Source organism: Podarcis filfolensis (assembly GCF_964270895.1).
Source record: "Podarcis filfolensis genome assembly, chromosome: 2".
NCBI lineage: Eukaryota > Metazoa > Chordata > Lepidosauria > Squamata > Lacertidae > Podarcis > Podarcis filfolensis.
Window position 1 is genome coordinate 30,364,355 of NC_139605.1, and position 21,656 is coordinate 30,386,010.

The 21,656-nt window shown below is 43.3% G+C and overlaps 1 long non-coding RNA gene across 2 annotated transcripts in view; it reads left to right on the forward strand.

Moving 5' to 3' along the window:
* The window catches only part of LOC310757459, a 35,231-nt gene extending 16,556 nt beyond the window's left edge, over nt 1-18,675 (forward strand). Inside the window, exon 3 of one of the 2 annotated variants that reach the window (XR_014545228.1) lies at nt 17,919-18,675. This is a non-coding gene — a long non-coding RNA (uncharacterized lncRNA). Of the gene's footprint in view, nt 1-2,508; nt 2,977-17,918 lie in introns of those variants that run through there. The other variant, XR_014545229.1, reaches the window with a different exon arrangement.
* The last annotated feature ends 2,981 nt before the right edge of the window (nt 18,676-21,656 follow it).

Below are 21,656 nucleotides of genomic sequence, written 5' to 3' on the forward strand. Positions count from 1 at the left end.
TTGAGAAAGCAAGAAGGCCATTGAAAGTTTTGAAAATAAGGGTGATGAGGAGTTGTGTACTGGGAAGGATGTCATATGGTTTCAGAATGATAGAAAGGAATATCAGGCTTCTGAATAGAGGTGAGAGGACCAATGGTGTGGCAATGGAAAGTCCTATTATTAGGCAGGGGGAAGATCTCCCAGAAAGCAAATTGGGCATTGCTTCACCCTAGTTCCATCTTACTGTCTCTGTCCTTCTCTATTTGATGGTGAAAAACTGCTATGTCCCCCACACTCATCAATTGAACATGTGTTCCCCGCAGATGAATTGCAAAATTCGGCAAACTGCTATGACAATTAAGAAACATGGATGCTTTTGTCAAAGGGTTCAGGCCAGTCAAACTCAGTATAGGATTTTTATTTATTTTTTTATTTTTTAGTATCAAAGATAGAGAGTAGTTGCTGAGGATTAGTCACATGCATATTGATTAGGGAATTAGATATGCTTGCCTGGCCAGGAAGGTGGCAGAGGAGCAGCAGGAGAGCCTGCATTTAGAGTTTGCAAAGCCAAGATTTCATTCCTCTGGAGGGTCTTGTACTAGGCACAAAACAGTTAAATGTGAACAAATCCTTAATATTTGCTGAACTGGCAGTTATGACCAGGATGCCTTAAAGGCTTTCCTCCTCCAGTTTCAAACATGAATTACAAACCACTTGAACAACGTTGAGTGTTGTCATTTGTCCCAAAACCTCAAAAGCCTCAGCCAAAGCCTATCCATCTTGCAAATTATGGAGGGAGAATTGGAAGAACCAAGTGGAGCCAGGGTATTGGCTATTACTTTCCCATCCTCTGCTCAACTATTTGTGATCCACGGCCAACATTAGTTATAGCTTCGTACAGACTGATTCCTACGGAGAGCGTTTGGAGAATAGGCACCTGGAAAGGGATCCCTATGCCACTTTCTGTTTCCACCTCAATCATCTTACAGACGTGTGGAGTCTCTCCCAAAAGTTTGTCTTCCAAATTTCATTTCAGCATAAAGGAGAGAGAAAAATGTTTCAGTGTATGGATGTTGTGAATGTCATCATAATGATATAGTCATACACTATATGAAAAACAACCACCCAACAGTTGGACCTTGGTTTAAAAGGACATTTGAGATTCACATTTTGAATATGTGATCTTTTTCTTTTGCTTTGGTCCTTTGCATAGTCATTTTAGGCACAATATTTTCTTTCTGTGCTGCCTTCAGCTTATTTCACAGCTGAGATCAAGTGTGTTCTTTGCAAAACCCTTATCTATCATGTTGTTGTTGTTGTTTAGTCGTTTAGTTGTGTCCGACTCTTTGTGACCCCATGGACCAGAGCACGCCAGGCACTCCTGTCTTCCACTGCCTCCCGCAGTTTGGTCAAACTCATGCTGGTAGCTTCAAGAACACTGTCCAACCATCTCATCCTCTGTCGTCCCCTTCTCCTTGTGCCCTCAATCTTTCCCAACATCAGGGTCTTTTCCAGGGAGTCTCCTCTTCTCATGAGGTGGCCAAAGTATTGGAGCCTCAGCTTCAGGATCTGTCCTTCCAGTAAGCACTCAGGGCTGATTTCCTTCAGAATGGATAGGTTTGATCTTCTTGCAGTCCATGGGACTCTCAAGAGTCTCCTCCAGCACCATAATTCAAAAGCATCAATTCTTTGGTGATCAGCCTTCTTTATGGTCCAGCTCTCACTTCCATACATCACTACTGGGAAGACCATAGCTTTAACTATACGGACCTTTGTTGGCAAGGTGATGTTGGCAAGGTGATGTCTATCTATCATAGGCACAGACAAAGGTTTTATGGACACTGTCCATGCCCAGCCCACTGGGGTTGATTGTGGTGCTAAATCCATTTCTTCCATTTTCTTCCAACGTGGGAGCAAGCTTTGTTATGAGCACACTTGACACTTGAAATATGGTGACCAAGAGAGAAAATAAACAGCTAACCATGTATCTCAGAATTGTGTAAAATGGTCCTAAGAGGGTTTGACTTACACCGTGGGGGCTGCTGTGCATTTGAGCTGCTGGAGCAGGGGACCCAGCAGCTAACAGAAGGCGAAACCAGGGGTAGCAAAAGGCTGAGTTATCAGTGCTAAGAATCCTCCCAAATATTACCTTCTTCCCTACTCAATCCTTTTTCACTGTTCGTAAACTGTTTTTCAAACCAGCAAATTTTCAGCTCCCATACTTTTAATTCAGGCTGTGTACATGCTCCCCTTTGCTCTGTGTTCAGTGCGCTCCCAGCATTGGTTTTGGAAGCAGTATACACAAAATATTAGTCACAATCCATTTCTATACTCTATCTATCCTGTCATTTATTATGTTTTAACGTGTGTTTCCCCCACATTTTTGAACTGAGAAGCAGACTGGAAGCTAGCAGGATTGGCACAGGTAACAAAGGCAAGAAGAGGAGTTGTTGCTAAAACCCCAACTTCCAGAAAATATACTATATAGCTGCTATCACTTATTCCTCTACTTTTTATTAGGCATTGCAGAGCAAAATCATCAACCATGGAAGAAGCTTCATCTGAGCAAGCTTTAAGAACACAAAATTATGTGATCATCTTGTTTCCAGGATCCTATCTTACCCACTTAGAGACATCCCACAAAAAAACCCAGCCCAAGAGTTATGAAGTCAACCCAACACATGGTACTATTAGTAGATGACTGGGTGCCTGCCAACAATAATGTCTAAATTGGTTATTTGAGTATAGCCCTGCACTGTTTAAGTAGTGGCTCATTGATAACCACTTGGAGTTTGCCTTTCCTTCTAAGCGGTTTCCAAGAAAGCAGGGAAAAAATGACTTACGACAAGAGAAAGTTCAGGGAGGAAAGTGTTCTTTGCAATGGAACAAATGTTACATGATTCAGAGAGTTTGGGGAGCCAATTCTTCTCACATTTTAGAGGCAATTTTGATTATTATTATTTTTAAATAAATATTAGAATAAACATAGCACATATCCAGGACACACAAAAGTATTTTGGGTGCTTACTTTTAGGAGAAGCATTATTTTTAAATATTCATATTTAATATTCCTACTATGGCATTACTCAGTTTTAACACATTTCTCATATTTATCTTGAGCTATATTTTTTCTCCATGAATATTTTATACATTTTGAAACCATTTGTATAGCCATAGCATATATTCCTATGATTAAGATGCAGAATGTAGCATCTTACTGTGGTGAGCTGGTGGTGATTGCTTTTGAATAGGGCAGTCCAACTTTTCATGCCAAGTGGGTCACATGAGTACTTTGACATGGAACCCATGGGACGCACCCTGCCTTGCCATGCCATGCCAGGTGGAGGCCAAAATTTGATGCCCCCCTCAGCCCTTGCACTGCCTTCCAAAAGCTGGGTAAGCAAGTTGCTGGGCTTTGGGAACGAGGTGCGGGGCTCTGGCAGGGTCATAGAATTCGTCAGCCTCCTTCCCAAAACTGGGAAAGCACTACCAAGGCTTTGGAAAGGAGGAACGGGGACTCTAGGACACTGCCAGAGTACTTATGCCTCCTTCCCAAAGCCCAGCACCTCGCTTACCCAGCTTTGGGAAAGCAGCACGAAGGCTGGAGGGGCATTGTCATGGGCCAGGAGACGGCTTCACCTGCTGAGCAGCAGCCTGAAGGAGCAGAAGGCAAAGTGACTCCACCTGCTGCGGATCAGCCTTCTTGCTCCTGATGTGAACCAGCTGGCTCCAGCTTTCTTAAGCAGGGTTTCCAGCCTCAGTTAGTTGCTGGAATGAACATTTGTCATTCCTGGCCAGATCTTGCTGCTTCTTGCTTCACGTGACCTTGGACCCTCGGCTTTCTTGACCCCCGGATTGTTTGACTACATGAACTGAGGTATTCCTGCCCTTAGGACTGGACTGAGCCTTGCATATGGACTCTGCCTCCAGGCCAAGAGTCCTTGAAACTTGGCTGGTTGGCTGGCTACTCCCTCCACTGAGCTCTGCCGTGGCTGGCAGCACAGGACTACGACAGGCATCAAATGTTGCCAACGGCCACCAAAAAAGGCCTTGAGGGCCACATGTTGGACCTCATGTTGGAGAACCATTCTTTTTAGAAGTTATCCTCACTTTCCCAGGGTTCTCAATGATCACCTTAAAATTCTATAACACAAAAGTCTCCCAAACACTCCTTGCCAATGGCATTATGTAAAAATTAAAGTAGAGCAGGTAGCAACAACCAGTTTGCACAGGAGGGATGGGCCACCGGGAGGATGCAGTCTGGATAAGGGCCTCAAATTTGGGTGGCACAAACAAAAAATGGTTTCCAGTTGTAAAAAACGGGGGGGGGGGGGAGGGTGTGTGCGAAGAGATTCCATACACTACCAAGAATGGCCCTGCTACTCAAAAAAAAAAAAAAAAAAAAAAAAAGGAAAATGCTGAATAGATGAGGCAAGTTATATCCAATCAATCCCTTGCCTATCCTACTACTCTTTCTCTCAATTCCAGTTGCCAGTATCCACCACTACTCACAGTGCTTGTTACCTGGGTAGCAATAGCATGATTCAAACTGCTTCATTCAGAGGATGTCCTGGGCCATCTCGCAATGCCATCATATAGAGATTGCCAGAGCCACCCTATTTGCTCAATAGTGTGATTCAGCTTCATAATGAAACCAGCACCTTTGTACAGTAAGGCCTTCACAGCCATAGAGCGTGTGTGTTCAGGCAGAGCACAACAGACAATTAGATCTACATTGTGTACTTTTATGCACAAAGCCAAAAAGAGACATATAACCTCAGAGTAGCTATGGGGAACTGCTGGCCCTTCAGATGTTTCTGAACCACACCTACCATCACCCCTGGCCACTGGCCATGCTTGCTAGGGCTAATGGGAGGTGTAGTTTAGAAACACCCGGAGGGCCAAAGGTGCCCCAGCTCTGCTTTAAATCCTAGGGGAAATAATCATTGAAAAGTGTGTGCTACTTCTGCCCAAGCTCATGAACTGGGGGATAGCCATAGAAGAAGAGTTTGGATTTGATATCCCGCTTTATCATTACCCAAAGGAGTCTCAAAGCGGCTAACATTCTCCTTTCCCTTCCTCCCCCACAACAAGCACCCTGTGAGGTGAGTGAGGCTGAGAGACTTCAGAGAAGTGTGACTAGCCCAAGGTCACCCAGCAGCTGCATGTGGAGGAGAGGCGAGGCGAACCCGGTTCCCCAGATTACGAGTCTACTGCTCTTAACCACTACACCACACTGGCTCTCAGAGGGCTGAAGCTGAGCAACCCATGAGCTGATCCCCAAGTGGGGGGAAAGGTGCCCTTTCCTCTTGCTCTGTTCCCCAAATACTACACAGGCAATTACTCATGCAAGATAAATTAAGATCCAGGATGGAGTTTATCCATTGCTGCCTCTCTGAGCACCCTGTTTTGAAACGTGGCTCACATGGGAGTTCTGCTTGCTTGATTTGGCTCCTTAATTTATGGCATAACAGCATGTGGTAGATAAGAGAATTCCCATTAGGACTTCACAGAGCCCCTCTCCCAATTTTTCTCTGTATATTCCAAGTGAAGGTGGAGAGGGCAAAGCTTTGATGAATAAGGCATATTTTCTCACTAGCTTCTTTCCTTAACTAGCTCAGGTTTTTGAAATAACATGGAATGACCACCGAAAACACTTCTTTGATAGTAGTGAGGAACTTAAGATAAAAAGCAGCTGGGCAAGAGGGTTCCTTTCCTTTTTTTCCTAAGACAAAAGGAAACAACTTTGAACTCGGTAGACAATGTAGTTTAAACCCAAACAGATGTGGCGTAATCTCCTTTTTTGATCCTCTTGTAGGTTTCCTTTTAAAATGCGTACATGTGCGTTGAAATGATGACTTTCAGATGTCTCAACGTAATTTGTCTCTGTTGGAGTATCACCTTGGTACATAGATCATATGTGCCGAATGCTTAAAGTCTTTGAACATGAACTGAAGGGAACCGAGTAGAATTTATGTTGGTCTTTTAGCTCCTTTTTGGTGACCATGTAACAGAAGCAGTATAATCGCACTAATGCAGAAAGTTTGAACAATGACACCCACACCCACGTCAATAAATCCTTTACCTTAAGGCTTTCAGATGTAACTAAGCTAAACTGATCTAAGTTAGAAAATATGACGTTTGAGACCATGAAATGGTAGACTAATGTGCCGTAAACACCCTAGCTTTTTTTGCTTGATTGACATTAGTTAACATGAGGTTTTCCTGTGTGCATGGCTATGCTCTTACCGCCCTAGCTACCCCAGTGAGATACCGCAATTAGGAATCAACAATGGAACAGATTTCCTTTCAATAGCCATGCCAACGCACTTACATGATAAATGTGGCAATGACACCGTCCTTCTGCGTGTGCATAAATCTACTTCCAACTTCAAAGAGTTATAGATTCATGGCCTAACCACCTTCTGCAGGGGAGAATATAAAAGACTGGATATACAGAGGAAGTGGCAACAGAAATATGTGGTGCCCAGGTGTGAATAACAATTATAATATCAGAACTGCATGTCTGGGAATGATAAAGTGAAGGCGGAAGTATGAACCCAAACTGGTGGGAAGACTGCAATCAAATTCTCTCTTAATAATCCTAGCACTGATATGATACTGCCTTCAGGCCCAAAGAGATCCTTGCTTGAGTTCCAAATATGCTGAGGATCTTTCTTCTGACCTTGGCTTAGCTCCACCAAATTTTCTGTGCTGCAAAATGTGAGTTATGATCTTTAACACCTGTGGCTAAGATTTAGTTAATGCAAGTATAGGAGAATCTGGGAGCCTTTAGAAAACGTTGTTTATATCTCTGAACATTCCTCTTTCTTGAAAAATTGCTGGTTCACTAGCCATTTCTCTGCTCCAAATCCATTCAGAGCACACCTAGTCAAAAATTTACATTCCCAGTATTTCAGTACTTGTTTGAAAATCTCTTATGCAAAAATACTGTCACCCTACAATTCTCCTCTCCCTTAATTTCTGACTTGCCATCTTTCTGAAGAAACATGTACCTGCTGAAGAACATCTCCCATGAAGTCATTCCTTCAAAGACCAGTCTGGCAAGAAAAAAGGACTACGTATTTCAGTGTTTTTGTTCTTTTTTTTCTTTAAAAAATGGCGAACCTAGATTTTGGTCACTAAACTTCTCAGTGCTCATGATGAACGATTCAGTTGACTGATTCACCACACACAAATTCAACCTGTGCTTGGGGAGAAAAGTTAATAGAGCATTCATGGAAGTGTGTGACTCAATAGCCAGTATGCAGCATTCTTATTTACATTTTTATCCCACCCTTCCTTCAAGGAGTCCATTGTTCTCCCCTCATCCATTTTATCATTACAACAAACTTGTTAAGTAGATTAGGTTTAGGGTGTGTGACTAGCCATGATGTCTATGCTCTGTCTCCACAGTTGGAGACAGCAATGTTTATGAATACCAGTTGCTGGAAACCAAAGGAGAGGAGACTGCTCTTGTGCTCAAATCCAGCTTCCCTGTTACCCACAGGCATGTGGTTGGGCAGTGTGAGAACAGGATGTTGGACTACATGAGCCATTGGCCTGATCCAACAGGCTCTTCTTAATGTTCTTGTGTTCTAATAACTGGGCCCAAGGTTATCTTGTGATCTTCAGGGCTCAGGAGGGATTTGAACCCAGGTGCCCTGGTTCTGGACTGACATTCTGACCACTACACCACCTTGGCTCTCACTGAAGGTGGTAGCAGACTTCTAGGAAAACATAACATAGACTAAGACAAAAAACCAGCCAGGTTGTATTCTTGGGGTTTGTATTCTGCTGCATAACTTCTCTTTGTCTAAATGAAGCCAAAAGCAACATACTGAAGCTGGAGGAAAGATGAAGCTGACACATTTCTATAAATCACAGAAGTTGTACCTTGACAGAATTCTGTGATACTGTCCTGTGTCATTCTAGGGCAAATGTCTATTTCCAGCTGTCTGAGAATTCTACATTAATTTCCTAGATGGTGTGTGTGTCTCTGTGTGTTTTAATCCTGTATATGGGTGGAGTTCTGAAATAAACCAGATATTTCCTGCTTTCTCTTACATGTCTAGGTCAAAACTTTAATATCTTTGCCAACACTGTCACTCCAAGCACAACAAACTGATGCTGAGATTTAAGGGGGGAAAACACACCCCAACCCCTCCAAAAAGAAAATCTCCAGATAATGCTTTCACATGATTCAATGTGAGATAAGAATGTAGTATCTAATAAAGTAAATACAGCCGTGCCCAAAAATGTGATTTAAACAGCTGTTGGCTTAGAAGGGGGGCTGAAAACCAAAGGCCGTTATTTCTCAGGATCTTGTGGTAGAAAGTTTTGCATTCATGAAGCTTTAGAACATCCCTTCCACCCACCCAGTGAAGCTCAGCTGTAATTTCAAGTTTTCTACTCTTCAAGTTTTATTTAAGCAGCTATAGTTAATGTCCTTCAGATGTTGAGGAACAATACAAGACGTGCTGCTTATAACATGTCTTAACGTATTGCTAAACCAACCACTATGCTAAATATTCCTTAACATAGATTTCCTCCTACTCTGAGGAGGAATCTTACACATCCTGCCTATTTCCTTGGGTTAGATAGTCTGTGTACCCTGCCCTGTTTCCTGTAATCAGAATAGGTTGGCATCTTACCCATCACATGACTGAGGAGAGTGGTCTTATAACCAGGAGCCATATTTGCAATTTTCCAGGACATTTTGCCGATTTCTGCCCCGGATACTGCTTGCGGCTACAGTATTCTGGATATGTATGGGAAATTCCAGGCGTATGGCAATCCTACTATAAACAGTGCATGTACAGAGAGCAGTGGGGTCTTTCCCATGGGCCCCACCACTATGCACAGTCAGTATAATGTATTGGGATGCCCCATCTTCGCCTTCAGGCTTGAACCATCTCCTGAACATGCTGCCTAGATACCACAACAATAGCATCCCATGTGGCCCCAGAAGTGATGGGGAGGAAGTTAAGGTCCAGCTGTGTCTTTGACTTCCAATCCAGCAATGGAGCAAAGGCACTTGCAGCTTTTTCAATGGTCTATCATCTCCTTCTGCTCCATACACTGGACATCCTTAGGTGGGAACAGAGAGATGCAGAGAGGAAGCTATAATTTGTAGTAGCTGGATGAGGCTACAGCATCCTTGAAATACCGTTCCTGTTGGGTGATCTCATCAGATACAGTACAAGCACCACCACACCTCGTGAAAGAGGGCTTATTCCTGTAATTCGTTCTATGTGTATATTTGTAAACAGATACAGCAAACTGTATGCCTGTTGCCTTTGTCCGTGGAGTTTTCTTGGCAGGGATACTGGAGTGGCTTGCCGGTTCCTGTTCCAGGTGGATCACGTTTGGTCAAAACTCTCCACTATGACCTGTCCATCTTAGGTGGCCCTGCACGGCATAGCTCATAGCTTCTCTGAGTTATTCAAGCCCCTTCGCCACGGCAAGGCAGTGATCCATGAAGGGGAGAGAAGAGTCCCTGGAAAAGACCCTGATGTTGGGAAAGATGGAGGGCACAAGGAGAAGGGGACGACAGAGGACGAGATGGTTGGACAGTGTTCTCGAAGCTACAAACATGAGTCTGACCAAACTGCGGGAGGCAGTGGAAGACAGGAGTGCCTGGCGTGCTCTGGTCCATGGGGTCATGAAGAGTCGGACACGACTAAACAACTAAACAACAACAACAACAACAGCAAACTGTGTTAAGTCTCTGGTAGCATCTCTTACCACCCTCAAATTTTGATGACTCCTCACATTTTGTTCTTCTCAGAGTGAGCTCGTTAACATTTGTAAAATTTTATTACTTATTTCCTAGCCAGAACATGGTTAGAAATCCTCCATGGAAGCGAAGAAAGCAGTTTCAGCATGTGAGTCTCATCACTCATGAGTATTTCTTATGCTCGCCCCAACAATTTCCTGATAATAATTGTTTCTACTAAAGTTCAGATATTTGGTTTCAATTAAGCTTCTATTGGTTCCAGCCAGATAATCTTCTCCATCACTCTGCATTCTGTGTGATGAAAGAAGTACACCGAATTGCACTTCATCAGCAGCTGAATGTTTAGTTTTAACAGAGCCCCAGGCTACACTATGGTTAATCTAAACATACACATTTTGGACGAGTCAAGTGCTTTATTGTAAGCAATGTGGAAGTGGATGTGTTTGCAGCTGTTCTTCCAAATGGGACCCCAAAGGTGGGCCTGGTGCGCTGCAGGTGTCTCACAGACATCTGCCAACAGTTATAGCTGTTGGAGTCAATGTTACATAAAGGCCTAAGTGGGTTTCATTTCTGGGTGATAACATTATAGCTGGCAGCTCAGTCTTGAAGAAAGATGAAATTCAGTTTGAGCAGGTCACTGAAATAGATGTCCAAATGAACATTCCCTGCCATTACTTCTTCTACTACTGGTCACTACTGCCTCATAGAATACTTAGGTGTTTTGTTGCTTCAATAAAATAAAAATTGGTGGTGTTGTGGCTTCAGAAGACCATTTTAGAAAGTCTAATTTTAGAAAGCTCACAAGTTTCAGACAAGAGGCTTTCCAGGCCCTACCTGACCTTTTGCATGCAAAACTGAGCCACAACTCTTCCTCTGAGCATGGTGTGGATTCTTAAAAACTCCCAGTATATTAGTTACATTTTGCATAATACAAAGAAGAGACAAGAGTTGTGCTTTGAAAACCACCTGAATTAGTTACAAAAGCTGTGCATAGACCTGAATCAAATTTATTTCTGGCTAGCTTGTCACCCTAAACCTTACCTGCTTCACTAGAAAGAAAAGTAGAAGCAGCTACCTTCAATTTGGCACTGCCTTGAAACCTGGATAGCTTGTCCATTAAGAGCACAGGGTGTTCATTGCTGCTCTGTTGATTTATATTGGGAAGCTGAGCATGGGAAGAAGATGTATGAGCAGTGTAAAAGTAAGCAATACTCTTTGGCAGTAAGACAAATACCTGTTGAAGTGTATGCATGAAAGAGTAAAGGTGCTTCTCGTGCACAGAAGAAATGTTTTAAGTGAATGCACCACATCATCTTTCCATTCTTTTTGAGTGGATCAATATGTAACATCAAATGAGGTTTATTTCATGCAAGTAAATTTTTACACTCTTTGGTAACTAGGCTCTGTTGGACCTGAATAAGGCAATTTGAGCTCTTGGTAAGCCCATCTGCATGCAAGCTTGACAAACGCTAACCTTTATTAAATGGACACTCCTAAATTCAGGCTAACATAATTGAAACCAGTAGGAGAATTAAATTATAACTAACCTCATAAAAACGTGTCTTCAAGCAAGGCATGATGCTGAAGAAATTGAAAAATGAAACATGTTGCAAGGTACTCCGGCTACTGCAAGTCTCATTGTTATTTTAGAAATTTGTAGGTGCCCGCCTTCAACTGTAAAAGAATGGCATCTTAGGGTGGTATCAGTGCTAGTCTTATCCAGTTTGGGGAAACACTTGCCTGCGAGTGCTCCAATTGGAGAACAGCCTCTACCAAAGGTGCCATGTGCTTTGAAAACACTTGAACTCAGGACGCAAGGGAGAAACATGCTAAGAGGAAGGCACGCTTGGCAAATCCACACCGTGATCAACTCCTGCCCGGAAACCAATGTCTCCACTGTGGAAGGACATGCGGATCCAGAATTGGCCTCCACAGTCACTTAAGGACTCATTGTTAAAACCGTGTTTATGGAAGACAATCTTAACTCAGCTACGAGTGATGATGATGATGATGAAGAAGAAGAAGAAGAAGAAGAAGACCCAGTTTAAGTCAACAGACATGACTAAGTATTCTAAGTAGGACTTAGCTGATCCTACACACAATAAACTGGCATAAAGCAAGATTGTGCAAGTAAAGCTATGCCAGATCCAAGTTCCATTAAACAGCAGGGCTACTGCTCGCTGAAAACCAGCCTTTAAAATAGTATTTGCGTTACTTCATCTTTTCTACTGGCTTAACGTATGTTGGGTTGCCCTGTCATGTGACTGAGCTGAATGATCTTGGAGTCCAGTCTGACTCTTGCTTCTTTGCCACACCCCTGGAATGCTCTTTCCTCCAGGGCTCACACTGGCTTAAGAGACACCAGGGTCAGCTCAGTCACCTGGGTCCTAGCTGAACCAGGATGGAGGAGATACTCTGGCCTATCTCCAGCTGAGCATGGGTTGAGGGAATAAAGCCAATGCAGCCCAGTTGTGCCAAGATCCTTTTGGCTCAGCTGAAGATCCACTGGTTCCTAACCTGCTCATCCTGGTGGATCTTGCTACTGGGTTGCTCCCTACCACCCTTAATTCTGTGAAAGTTTAAAACGAAGCCTGGAACATCATGAATGTAACAGCTACTGATTTCTCCACCTCAAAATGCCAAAATTTTAAGCCAGGTCAGGTCATGAAATTAAGTTGTTGTTGTTAAATGTCTTAGTCACCTTCCTCAAAACAACCCACAGCAACTTACAGAAATGTAAAAGATATGAAAGAAATGTAAACCTGATAAATGTACAGAAGTTAAAACCAAAACGTACACCACAATGAATCCATGTCATACTAAAAACATCCTGCATAAAAATGAGCAAAATCAAAACCAGCAGGATATGCAATTACCTAAAAGTAAATAAAAAACTAATGATCTGTAAAAACAGACCATCACATGCCATCAAATGCCTGAGTGCAGAGGCAAGTTTTAACCCATTATCCGAGTCAAACAGGTCTCACTGGGTAGAGCATTCCATAGACACAAGGGCAACAGCTTAAAAGTCCCTCTCCCATGAAAATGTCCAGCACTGAAAAGACTAATCAGTTTGCAAAATCTAGGGCTGTAGGGGGAGAGTTTGTTGGCAGTGGAAGAGAAATTAAAGGACAGAAATACTGCATTTTAAATCCACTCTGGAGAAGAATCCAGAGTTACATGACGTATTAATTTATGCTTAAAAAAATTACAGACAAGTCCCCCTGGCCCCACTCATTGCTTTCTATTTCTTCTTAAAGTGTTCGGATTTGTAAATTGGAAATGAGTTCACTTCCCAGACTAGATAATGTATTTTTCATAATTAAGATTCTAGTCTTGAGAATTCATGCAAAGAACAAGATATGAAGTTCCACATTACATGCTGTTTTATGTTCATTCAAAAACGTGATACTGAAATCTTCCAGAGGGTCTGGCTGTAATATGTAGAGGCAGACAACTAAACTAAGCATCTTAATTCCCATGAGATTTCAAAGTCTTCAAAGTCACGATGTAAGAAATAGAGGACCACTATTTTCCAGGGGCAGCTATTATTAGCAATCTTGCAGCCATTAAAACATTTCCTTAAAAAAATACACTGCATTATATAAACTGTTACTTTAATAGTGTCCAGAATAATAATCTAGTGAGCAGTCCAAAGTTTTTGTTGACTTTTATGCAGATTAACTTCCATTATTTTTGCTATATATATATATATATATATATATATATATATATACCACACTATTTCTAAAAATCTAAAAAAATCTCCCAAAACTTTGAAAACTTCATTGGAACCAATCAACATGTCATAAAAATCTGCCAAGCTTTATTTTTAAGTGTCCTTCTTGATTGAATTGTGCAGTTTCATTTTTTACATTCATTGAGCGAAGTTCTACCACAGTCCAAATGAAGGTTATAGTTCACAGCCATAGAAATATGTGCTGAAGCTTCCATAAATTTTTATGAGATTAGGATTCCCATCCACACTCTACTCATAACAACTATTTCTCACCCCTTTTCAAACTTCAACTCTCTTCAAAAGTAAACGTGGAAGTATTTATGGATACATATTCCAAAAGAAAATGGACGAAGCAATTTTTCCATCGTCTCTGTCGTGAGATGTGGAAAATCTTTTCAAATAGTTTCAGTTTGCCCTTTGATCACTTTTCCTTTTTTTTTTTGAATGGCATGATGCCCGGTGTGTTTTATTCCGTTGATTTCCACCTGCTTTGCGTTAGCAACTGTTGAAAGCTGGAGCATGATTTTGATCGTGACTTGGGAGAGTTAGGAAGTTGATCCATCATACATGGATGGGTTCAGTCAGCAGATCAAACAATTCCTAGGCACATCACTTGTTGCTGAAAGTGAGTTCAATTCCCACAGATTTCCAGATGGATGGAGAAATGCAACAGTGTTCCCTTGTTGAAAGCAATACAGTGGCCCATTAGCAAATATATGTGTGGGTGGCTTCCGTGAACTGTTCTCCCTTTTCTCTCCCTTTGTTTTTCTAACTCATGGGGGCAGTAAGATTACCTCAGACGCAGCCTGAGGGTTGCCTTGGGAGACGGGCACCTTTGTAAAAATAACAGATGTATCTAGATAGTTTTGGTCTTGGTATCTTCAAAGGGAAACCTGCAAAGCAGAGAGGGAAAATGGCAAATCCTGACTGCTGTTAATTGTTCTCCTTCAATAAAAAAAGCATGGCTTGTCTATAGATTCCGTCTAGTATCTCTTTCCAAATTAGGGGCTGGCCCTCTGTGCTTTATTATCTGATGTAGATAAAGCCGCCCGTATCTCCAGCTTCAAAGAAGAAACCTTTGGCACTGTCCATTTCAATTAATCACGAGAGAAAAGAGTTTTTAAGTAACTGGAAACATTTATTCTAATGTATGAGAAGATTTCTTACAACTAAGCATTTCTTGTCAAAATGCAAGGGCAGCATAAGTGCTTAGCAAAAAGACTTTCTTATCTTTATACACTTTCATTCTCGCTAATCAGCAGTAACAAAGACGTGGCTAATTTTAGAAGATTTATATTTGATGTCCCCCTCTCTCTGTGCTATCCTTCATCTGCTGCTTTTCTTTTGGTTAAGAAGAAGGAAAAATAAAGGTAGAAATCTACAGGATACAAAACAGGAAAATAAAACCCCAGAATTATTGTGTGTAGAGTATGCTCACAGAACTATGCAGCGGTGTATGGGGAGGGGCAGTACCTCTTTTGCCCTGTTACCGGAAAAATCCGAGGGCTCCCTTAGACAAAACAAAGACACCAACCAGGATAACTTGGAGCAAAACAGCAGCCTGTAGGCTTGGCCTTTATTGAACTGTTGCAACAGGGTGTTCTCCTCACTTGCAGGAGAGAGGAAAGACACAGAAAAATGGTGTGCAAGACCTTATAAAAACTTTTGAAATTCCCATCCTGTAGGTCAAGCCCACCCCCAGAAACATCATGCATACATTACAGAAAGGAGGGGTTGAGGGAGGAGTTGTGGTGGTAACCTGAGTGTCCTGTCACCTGGCTGATTCCCTTCTCCCCCTCCCCATGAGTCATTTTCAGAAGACAAAAGGTAGTCGCAGTTTCCTGCCCCCTGAGGGAAGATCTGATCATTGTCCTTTGTTCCAGTCCGTGCTGAATCCACTCCCATATGGAAGTTCTTTGTGATCTTGATTGTCTTCTGTCTAGGACCATCAGGGTTGGCATAGCAACTGGGCAGGGCTCCTGTGGATGTGCTGGGATGTTCAAGGGATTATGGCTGGCCTGTATCAAACCTTCCCCATTTTGTAGTCCTTCCTTCATGGAGTAAAATAAAAGTGGAACAGTGGAAATCCGATGTATGGTTGATTTTCTATGAATTTATAACAGAAGCGTAGCGTATGTAGTGTGTGAGTGTGAGTGTGTGTGAAGTTTGTACAAACTGAATGATTGGGGGGGGGGTTCCTGCTACAGCCCCCACCTGGCACCCAGCTCTCACCTGTGACTCCTAGAAGCTGTCAGCATGCGACAGTGGCCACGCCCCAACTAAATCAGATGAGGATAGCCAATGGGTCTCAAACTCTCAGTGAGTTAGGGAGTTCCCCCGCAGGTGAAGACAGGCTCCAGCAGATCAAGCAGATGAGAGAAATAGTGGGTCCATTGGTTAAGAAGGCGGTTTCTGCACGTGCTGTAGAGGGAAGTGAAGGGGCTCATCAGCCTGGGAAGGTAGTCCTTCTAGGACAGGGGTCAGCAAACTTTTTCAGCAGGGGGCCGGTCCACTGTCCCTCAGACCTTGTGGGAGGCCAGACTATATTGGGGGGGGGGGAATGAACGAATTCCTATGCCCCACAAATAACCCAGAGATGCATTTTAAATAAAAGCACATATTCTACTCATGTAAAAACACTAGGCAGGCCCCACAAATAACCCAGAGTTGCATTTTAAATAAAAGGACACATTCTACTCATGTAAAAACACACTGATTCCCGGACCGTCTGCGGGCCGGATTGAGAAGGCGATTGGGCTGGATCCGGCCCCCAGGCCTTAGTTTGCCTACCCTTGCCTAATCCTTTCCTTCTCCTGCAGATATCCCACAAAGCAGTGGAGGTTTAACAGGCCGGATTTAGAAGGCAATTGGGCCGGATCCAGCCCTGGGCCTTAGTTTGTCTACCCATGTTCTAGGAGAAGGAAAACATGATCCTAAACCTCCACTGCTTTGTGGGATATCTGCAGGAGAAGGAAAGGCTAGTGGAAAGCTGATTTAGATAAGAAAAAGTGAGTTAAGTATGCTTCCTCAGCACCTCTGTTCCAATGCTGTTCAGAAAGCCCCCCCCCCAAGGCTACTTTGAAATAAATATTAAAACATGGTGGAGGGATCAAATCCCAGGTATTGATCATAGCAATCCCACATCATTAAGAGAGGCCTGTTTTCTCAAACTCCTGATGCCATTACTTTTAGGGCAGGTTTACACATTTTACCCAGTAAAATGTTAGCTGCTGGAAAATGACACCAAGTGGTTCAGATGGGAGGGCAATAGACACTTTTCGTGTTTATCCTAATTGTGTGTAGTCTCTCCATGCCAGAAGCATCATGTTCCAGTGCTGTCATGGAGACTCTTCACGGAGACTTCTTTTTTGGGTAGAGTCTCTTTGCCAACACTAGCCACCTCAAGAATGTATGGCTCGGGCATGAAAAATCGGCACAAGATTTAGGAGATTACTGAAGATCACTGGCATGCTTTTTCACATGCTAAAAATGATAGGATTCCTTTCAGATTTGTCGTAGACTAGTATTAGATCAGTCTATGGTGGAAAGCTAAAAGTTCCATGTAACATTATACACCACTGACAGGCTTTACTGTTTGCTAAAGTTTCCTGAACCTCTGTACTGCTGCTGTTTTCCCCATTTAGAGAGTGATATACATGAAAATGCTTATTCCAGAAGTGGTAGGACATTTATTTTTTTGTCACTAAGGTATTGAAATTAAATTAGAACAGAGGAGAAATGGTCATTGGCCCGTTAAAGAAGGACCACATACACATGGCTAGAAGATTAGTTAACAACTGTTTTGGCTGCATTACACATTAGAGACAGAATGCCATCATTTCACTCCTGAGCAGTAATACTTTTTCCAGATTGTCAGAGGGGCAGAGGTGTTCTGGGGAAATTGCTTCCTTGACAATGCAACTAGTATCTATGTGAGACATATTCCATTCTTTTGCCATATATGTGCAAGCAGATATCTTTCTGGGCCTGAGAAGTATAGTGTGCCAACTTGAAATTGCTTTAATTAAATAACTCCCATCATTATGATGAGCAAAAGAAAAGAAATATAGTATCCAATTTAATGTTGTTTAATTTCAAAGCAGTTAAAAAACAGTAAGAACTTGAAATCGAATCAGTTACTCTTCAGGCATCAGTCCCTGAAAATATATTCTTAAGATTCAGATATCATGATATATTTGCTTGGCATGAGAAGGTGCTTGGATAGGGAACCAGAAATTATGGGGGTCCCCTGAATGACATCCGCAAGCCCCACCCACTGACTCCTTCCAATTTTAGCTAAATTATACCCCTCCCAAGTATGGTTCTAAAAATAGTAATTAAGGAGGCTGGAACAAGAGGAAGACAGACCCTCCAAGCGTCCCTATTTTCCAGGGACGTCCCTGATTTAGAGAAGCCATCCTGGTTTCTGATTTGATCCTGGAATGTCCCATTTTTCCTTAGGATGTCCCTAATCACGGTTCCTTGAGTGATTAGCATCATGGACTGATGAAGATTGCTGCGAAACCTGGATAATATCTGAAGAACAGGTCTCATCTATTTGGCTACAACTGATCATTTGGCTTTGCACTTCTAGCTAATGACCACTTGAAGAACGCTTTCCGGTAACCACTCCTACATTTATTGCTTTGTGCTTCCAGTGAACGACTATTTGTTCCAGCGGTGTTATGACATATTTATCACATACATAACCAGTACAGCAACGAGAGAGACACTGGTGTTAGAATTCCTGCTCCATGATTGCAGTCATAGGATTGTTGTCCATCACATGACGGTGTATGTTTTGACTCCACAGAGTGGGAAGTGACGGAGACAGGATATTTGTGTTACTGTGTTCCGTGAAGTGGGACTATTGTCCTTTGTTCTTTTTCTCTTTGCTGTCTGATGCTAGAGAGAGAGAGAGGGAGCCATGTTGCAGTGCTACATGTGTGTTTATATGTAAATAAAGTAGATTAGCTAAAATGCTGAGTTGCTGAGGTCTGTTGCGCAAACTGCGAACACTCTGTGGATCCCTAAGTGTGCCAGTGTCTGTTGGCATCGGTTGCTGTGATGTTCGGGCTGAAGAAAGCTTTTGAAGCTTCCGAACGAACGACTAGGAAGGAGAGAACATGCCAGTCGGGCAAGTGTCTCTGCCAGGGTCCTACTCGAGTGTAGGACGAGCGCCTGACAACTGGTACATTCTATGTTCATGAGTATCTCCAGGCTTGGTTATGCACATTGCACTTTAGTTTGCTCATTGTCTAGTTGGTTTATGAGGGTATATATTTATTCCAGTAAAATTTCTCTTTATATTCATAAGCCAGTTCTGGTGTTGTTGGTTTGTTCAATTATTGTTATAACACCTGATATATTTTGTGTATACTTTGTAGACATGACTGTTCATAAGCACAATCTCTCGAATTGTAGAGCTAGCTCAGCTCCTTAGTTTTCTGAGAGCCAGGAACTGCAAGGCGAAAGTGGTGCCAGTGAGGTCAAAAGCTGATGAATGAAGCCAAGAATCAGAGCCGAAGACACCAAAAACACACCAAGGCCCAGAAGATTCTGCTTGTTCAAACAAAGTCTCAGGGGAAGCCTTTTATAGTCTGTTCTGTCTAGCAGGGCCCTGTCACCAGCCTGAATGGGCAGGGCAAGTTCAGAGCATGAAAATCCTTCATTGCCCTGGAAGATACTCCAAACTGCAGTTGTGATGATTCATTGCAGCTACATAAAAAGATGAAGGTTCCTATTCTAGCTCACATGTGGGGGTTTTCTGACACAGAAGGAGTAGTTGGTAAAGTTGCTTTCCTCCTGCAGAAAAAGCAGATTCTGGACCATGTAAATGCCAGCAGAAACAAAGAATGGGTGTGTCTGTACTTAATTTTTGGTGCACATTCCATTTGTTTCGAAGTATGTCTGACATCAGGGATGCGGGTGGTGCTGTGGGTAAAACCTCAGTGCCTAGGGCTTGCCGATCGCATGGTCGGCTGTTCGAATCCCCGCGGCCGGGTGAGCTCCCGTCTTTCGGTCCCAGCTCCTGCCCACCTAGCAGTTCGAAAGCACCCCTAAGTGCAAGTAGATAAATAGGTACCGCTTTATAGCGGGAAGGTAAACGGCGTTTCCGTGCGCTGCGCAGGTGCTGGCTCGCCAGAGCAGCTTCGTCACGCTGGCCACGTGACCCGGAAGTCTCCAGACAGCACTGGCCCCCGGCCTCTTAAGTGAGATGGGCGCACAACCCTAGAGTCGGACACGACTGGCCCGTACGGGCAGGGGTACCTTTACCTTTACCTTTTTATGTCTGACATCAGATTTCTGGCAATCCACACTATTTTTAAAGGGGGAAATATATATGTTGACCCAGATTTATTTTGCAGCAAATCGTCATGATATGAGGTTTTCTGAAAACCTTGTATAACCTGTGTTGAATATTACGAAATAACCTCCACTGGTTCTATTAAATTGACTTCAATAGTATATTAAGCCCAGTGTTCAGGGGCGTAGGAAGGGGGTGTGGGCCGCCCCTGGTGTTATCCTGAAGGGTGACCCCCCCACGACTCCCCCAAGCCCAGTGAGTGGCAAAGCGGCAAGCGGCAAAGCAGCTGCTACGGCTCTCCCTCTTTCCCTGGTTTGCTGTAGGCTTGGGGTGCCAGAACACCCAGCTCCGCCACTGCCAGTGTTTACATGTTAAAAAAATATGTGGCATGGCACCATTTGCCTTTTCCATGGATGTTTACTGTCCGCCCCCCTTCCATCCTAGTTAAAGCACAGACAAGAGGAGAAGAGTTAACTCCCATAATCTGCTGCAACATCAGAAAGTCAGATACATCATGGCGGTATTCCAGTAGAATATGTATTATTTTAAATTCATGGGGAACATTAGCTCTGCCATAGACCATAATGGCTACTGAGGAACTCCTTCAACCAATCCTGTGCCAGCTAATGAGTCTGAAAGTCTACGGAGGATGCATCAGAAAGAGTCTTGTGGTACAGCAGGACACAACTCATTTGATGTAATATTATCTTTAACAGACGCTGGGTAGTTAAATATAGAACCAGTGGAGAAACTGATTCATTCTTTTCAGCCATCGCCTGATTTACCGTATTTTTCGCTCTATAACACGCATCTGACCATAACACGCATGTAGTTTTTAGAGGAGGAAAACAAGGAAAAAATATTCTAAACGAAACAGTGGATGTATGATTTTTATGGTTCATGCTGTGGCCACAGACATGTGATCTGACAGTGAGTTTGGGGTAGCCCAATGCAAAAATCCTGAGGATCCATGTGGATCCATGCTTTGTAACGTTTTTGCGCCATTGCGGCCCCATGAAACAGTGGGTGCGTGTGTGTTTTTTGGTGCAGGCTATAGCCATGGAAATGCTATGTGATCTGATGGTGAATTTGGGGTGACCCAGTGCAAAAATCCTAAGGATCCATGTGGATCCATGCTTTGTAACCACGTTTTAAGTGGGGAGGGAAGGAAAAGAACTCAAGGGACAAGGAGCACGCGTGGGGTGTGTGGAGAAGGAGCTTTTCTGCGAGCTGAGCGGGGGGGGGGGGGGGAAGAGCACTGTTGCTTTAAAGGTATACTTAAGGTATTTGCCCTGTGCCTGGGTTTTTTTTCCATTTAACAGTTTGCAGCCTTTTCCTTCCGCTCCTTGTTTTGAGGCAGAATAGATTTGAGCAAGTGAGGAGGACTTGGATTGCAGGGGATTCGCCATTAGCTGTGTAAAAGCGCTCCTCCTTGCAGCCTGAATGATAAGCAGCCACCAGCAGCAATAGAATGGAGCACAAAAAAGCGGTAGGGGCACTAGGACCCAGACAATGCTCAAATCTATCCTGCCTGAAAATAAGCTGCTCCGTCCCGCGGATCAGCTGAGACGCGGGGGGGGGGGATTTGCGAAGTTTCCCCCTCTCCCTCATGCCCTCCCCAGCCTTTTTTTTTACTTCCTGGTTTTCACTGCGCTGGCTCAGAGCTCGAGGTTGGTTTTATTTTGCTGCTGGTTGCTTAAATTTTATCTTTCCTGCCATCCCTCTGCAGCCTCACTGCTCTGTTTAGAGAGCGCACGGACTTTTGCTAGCTCCGTCCCTCCTCCCGTGTAAGCGGCTGCTGCCGGCTTTGCTGCCATGACTCTCCTTCCCTCCCTCCTCCCCGGCTCCAGGTCGCTTTAAAGCAAGCAAAGCGAGAGCCTCGTAGAGTGTGT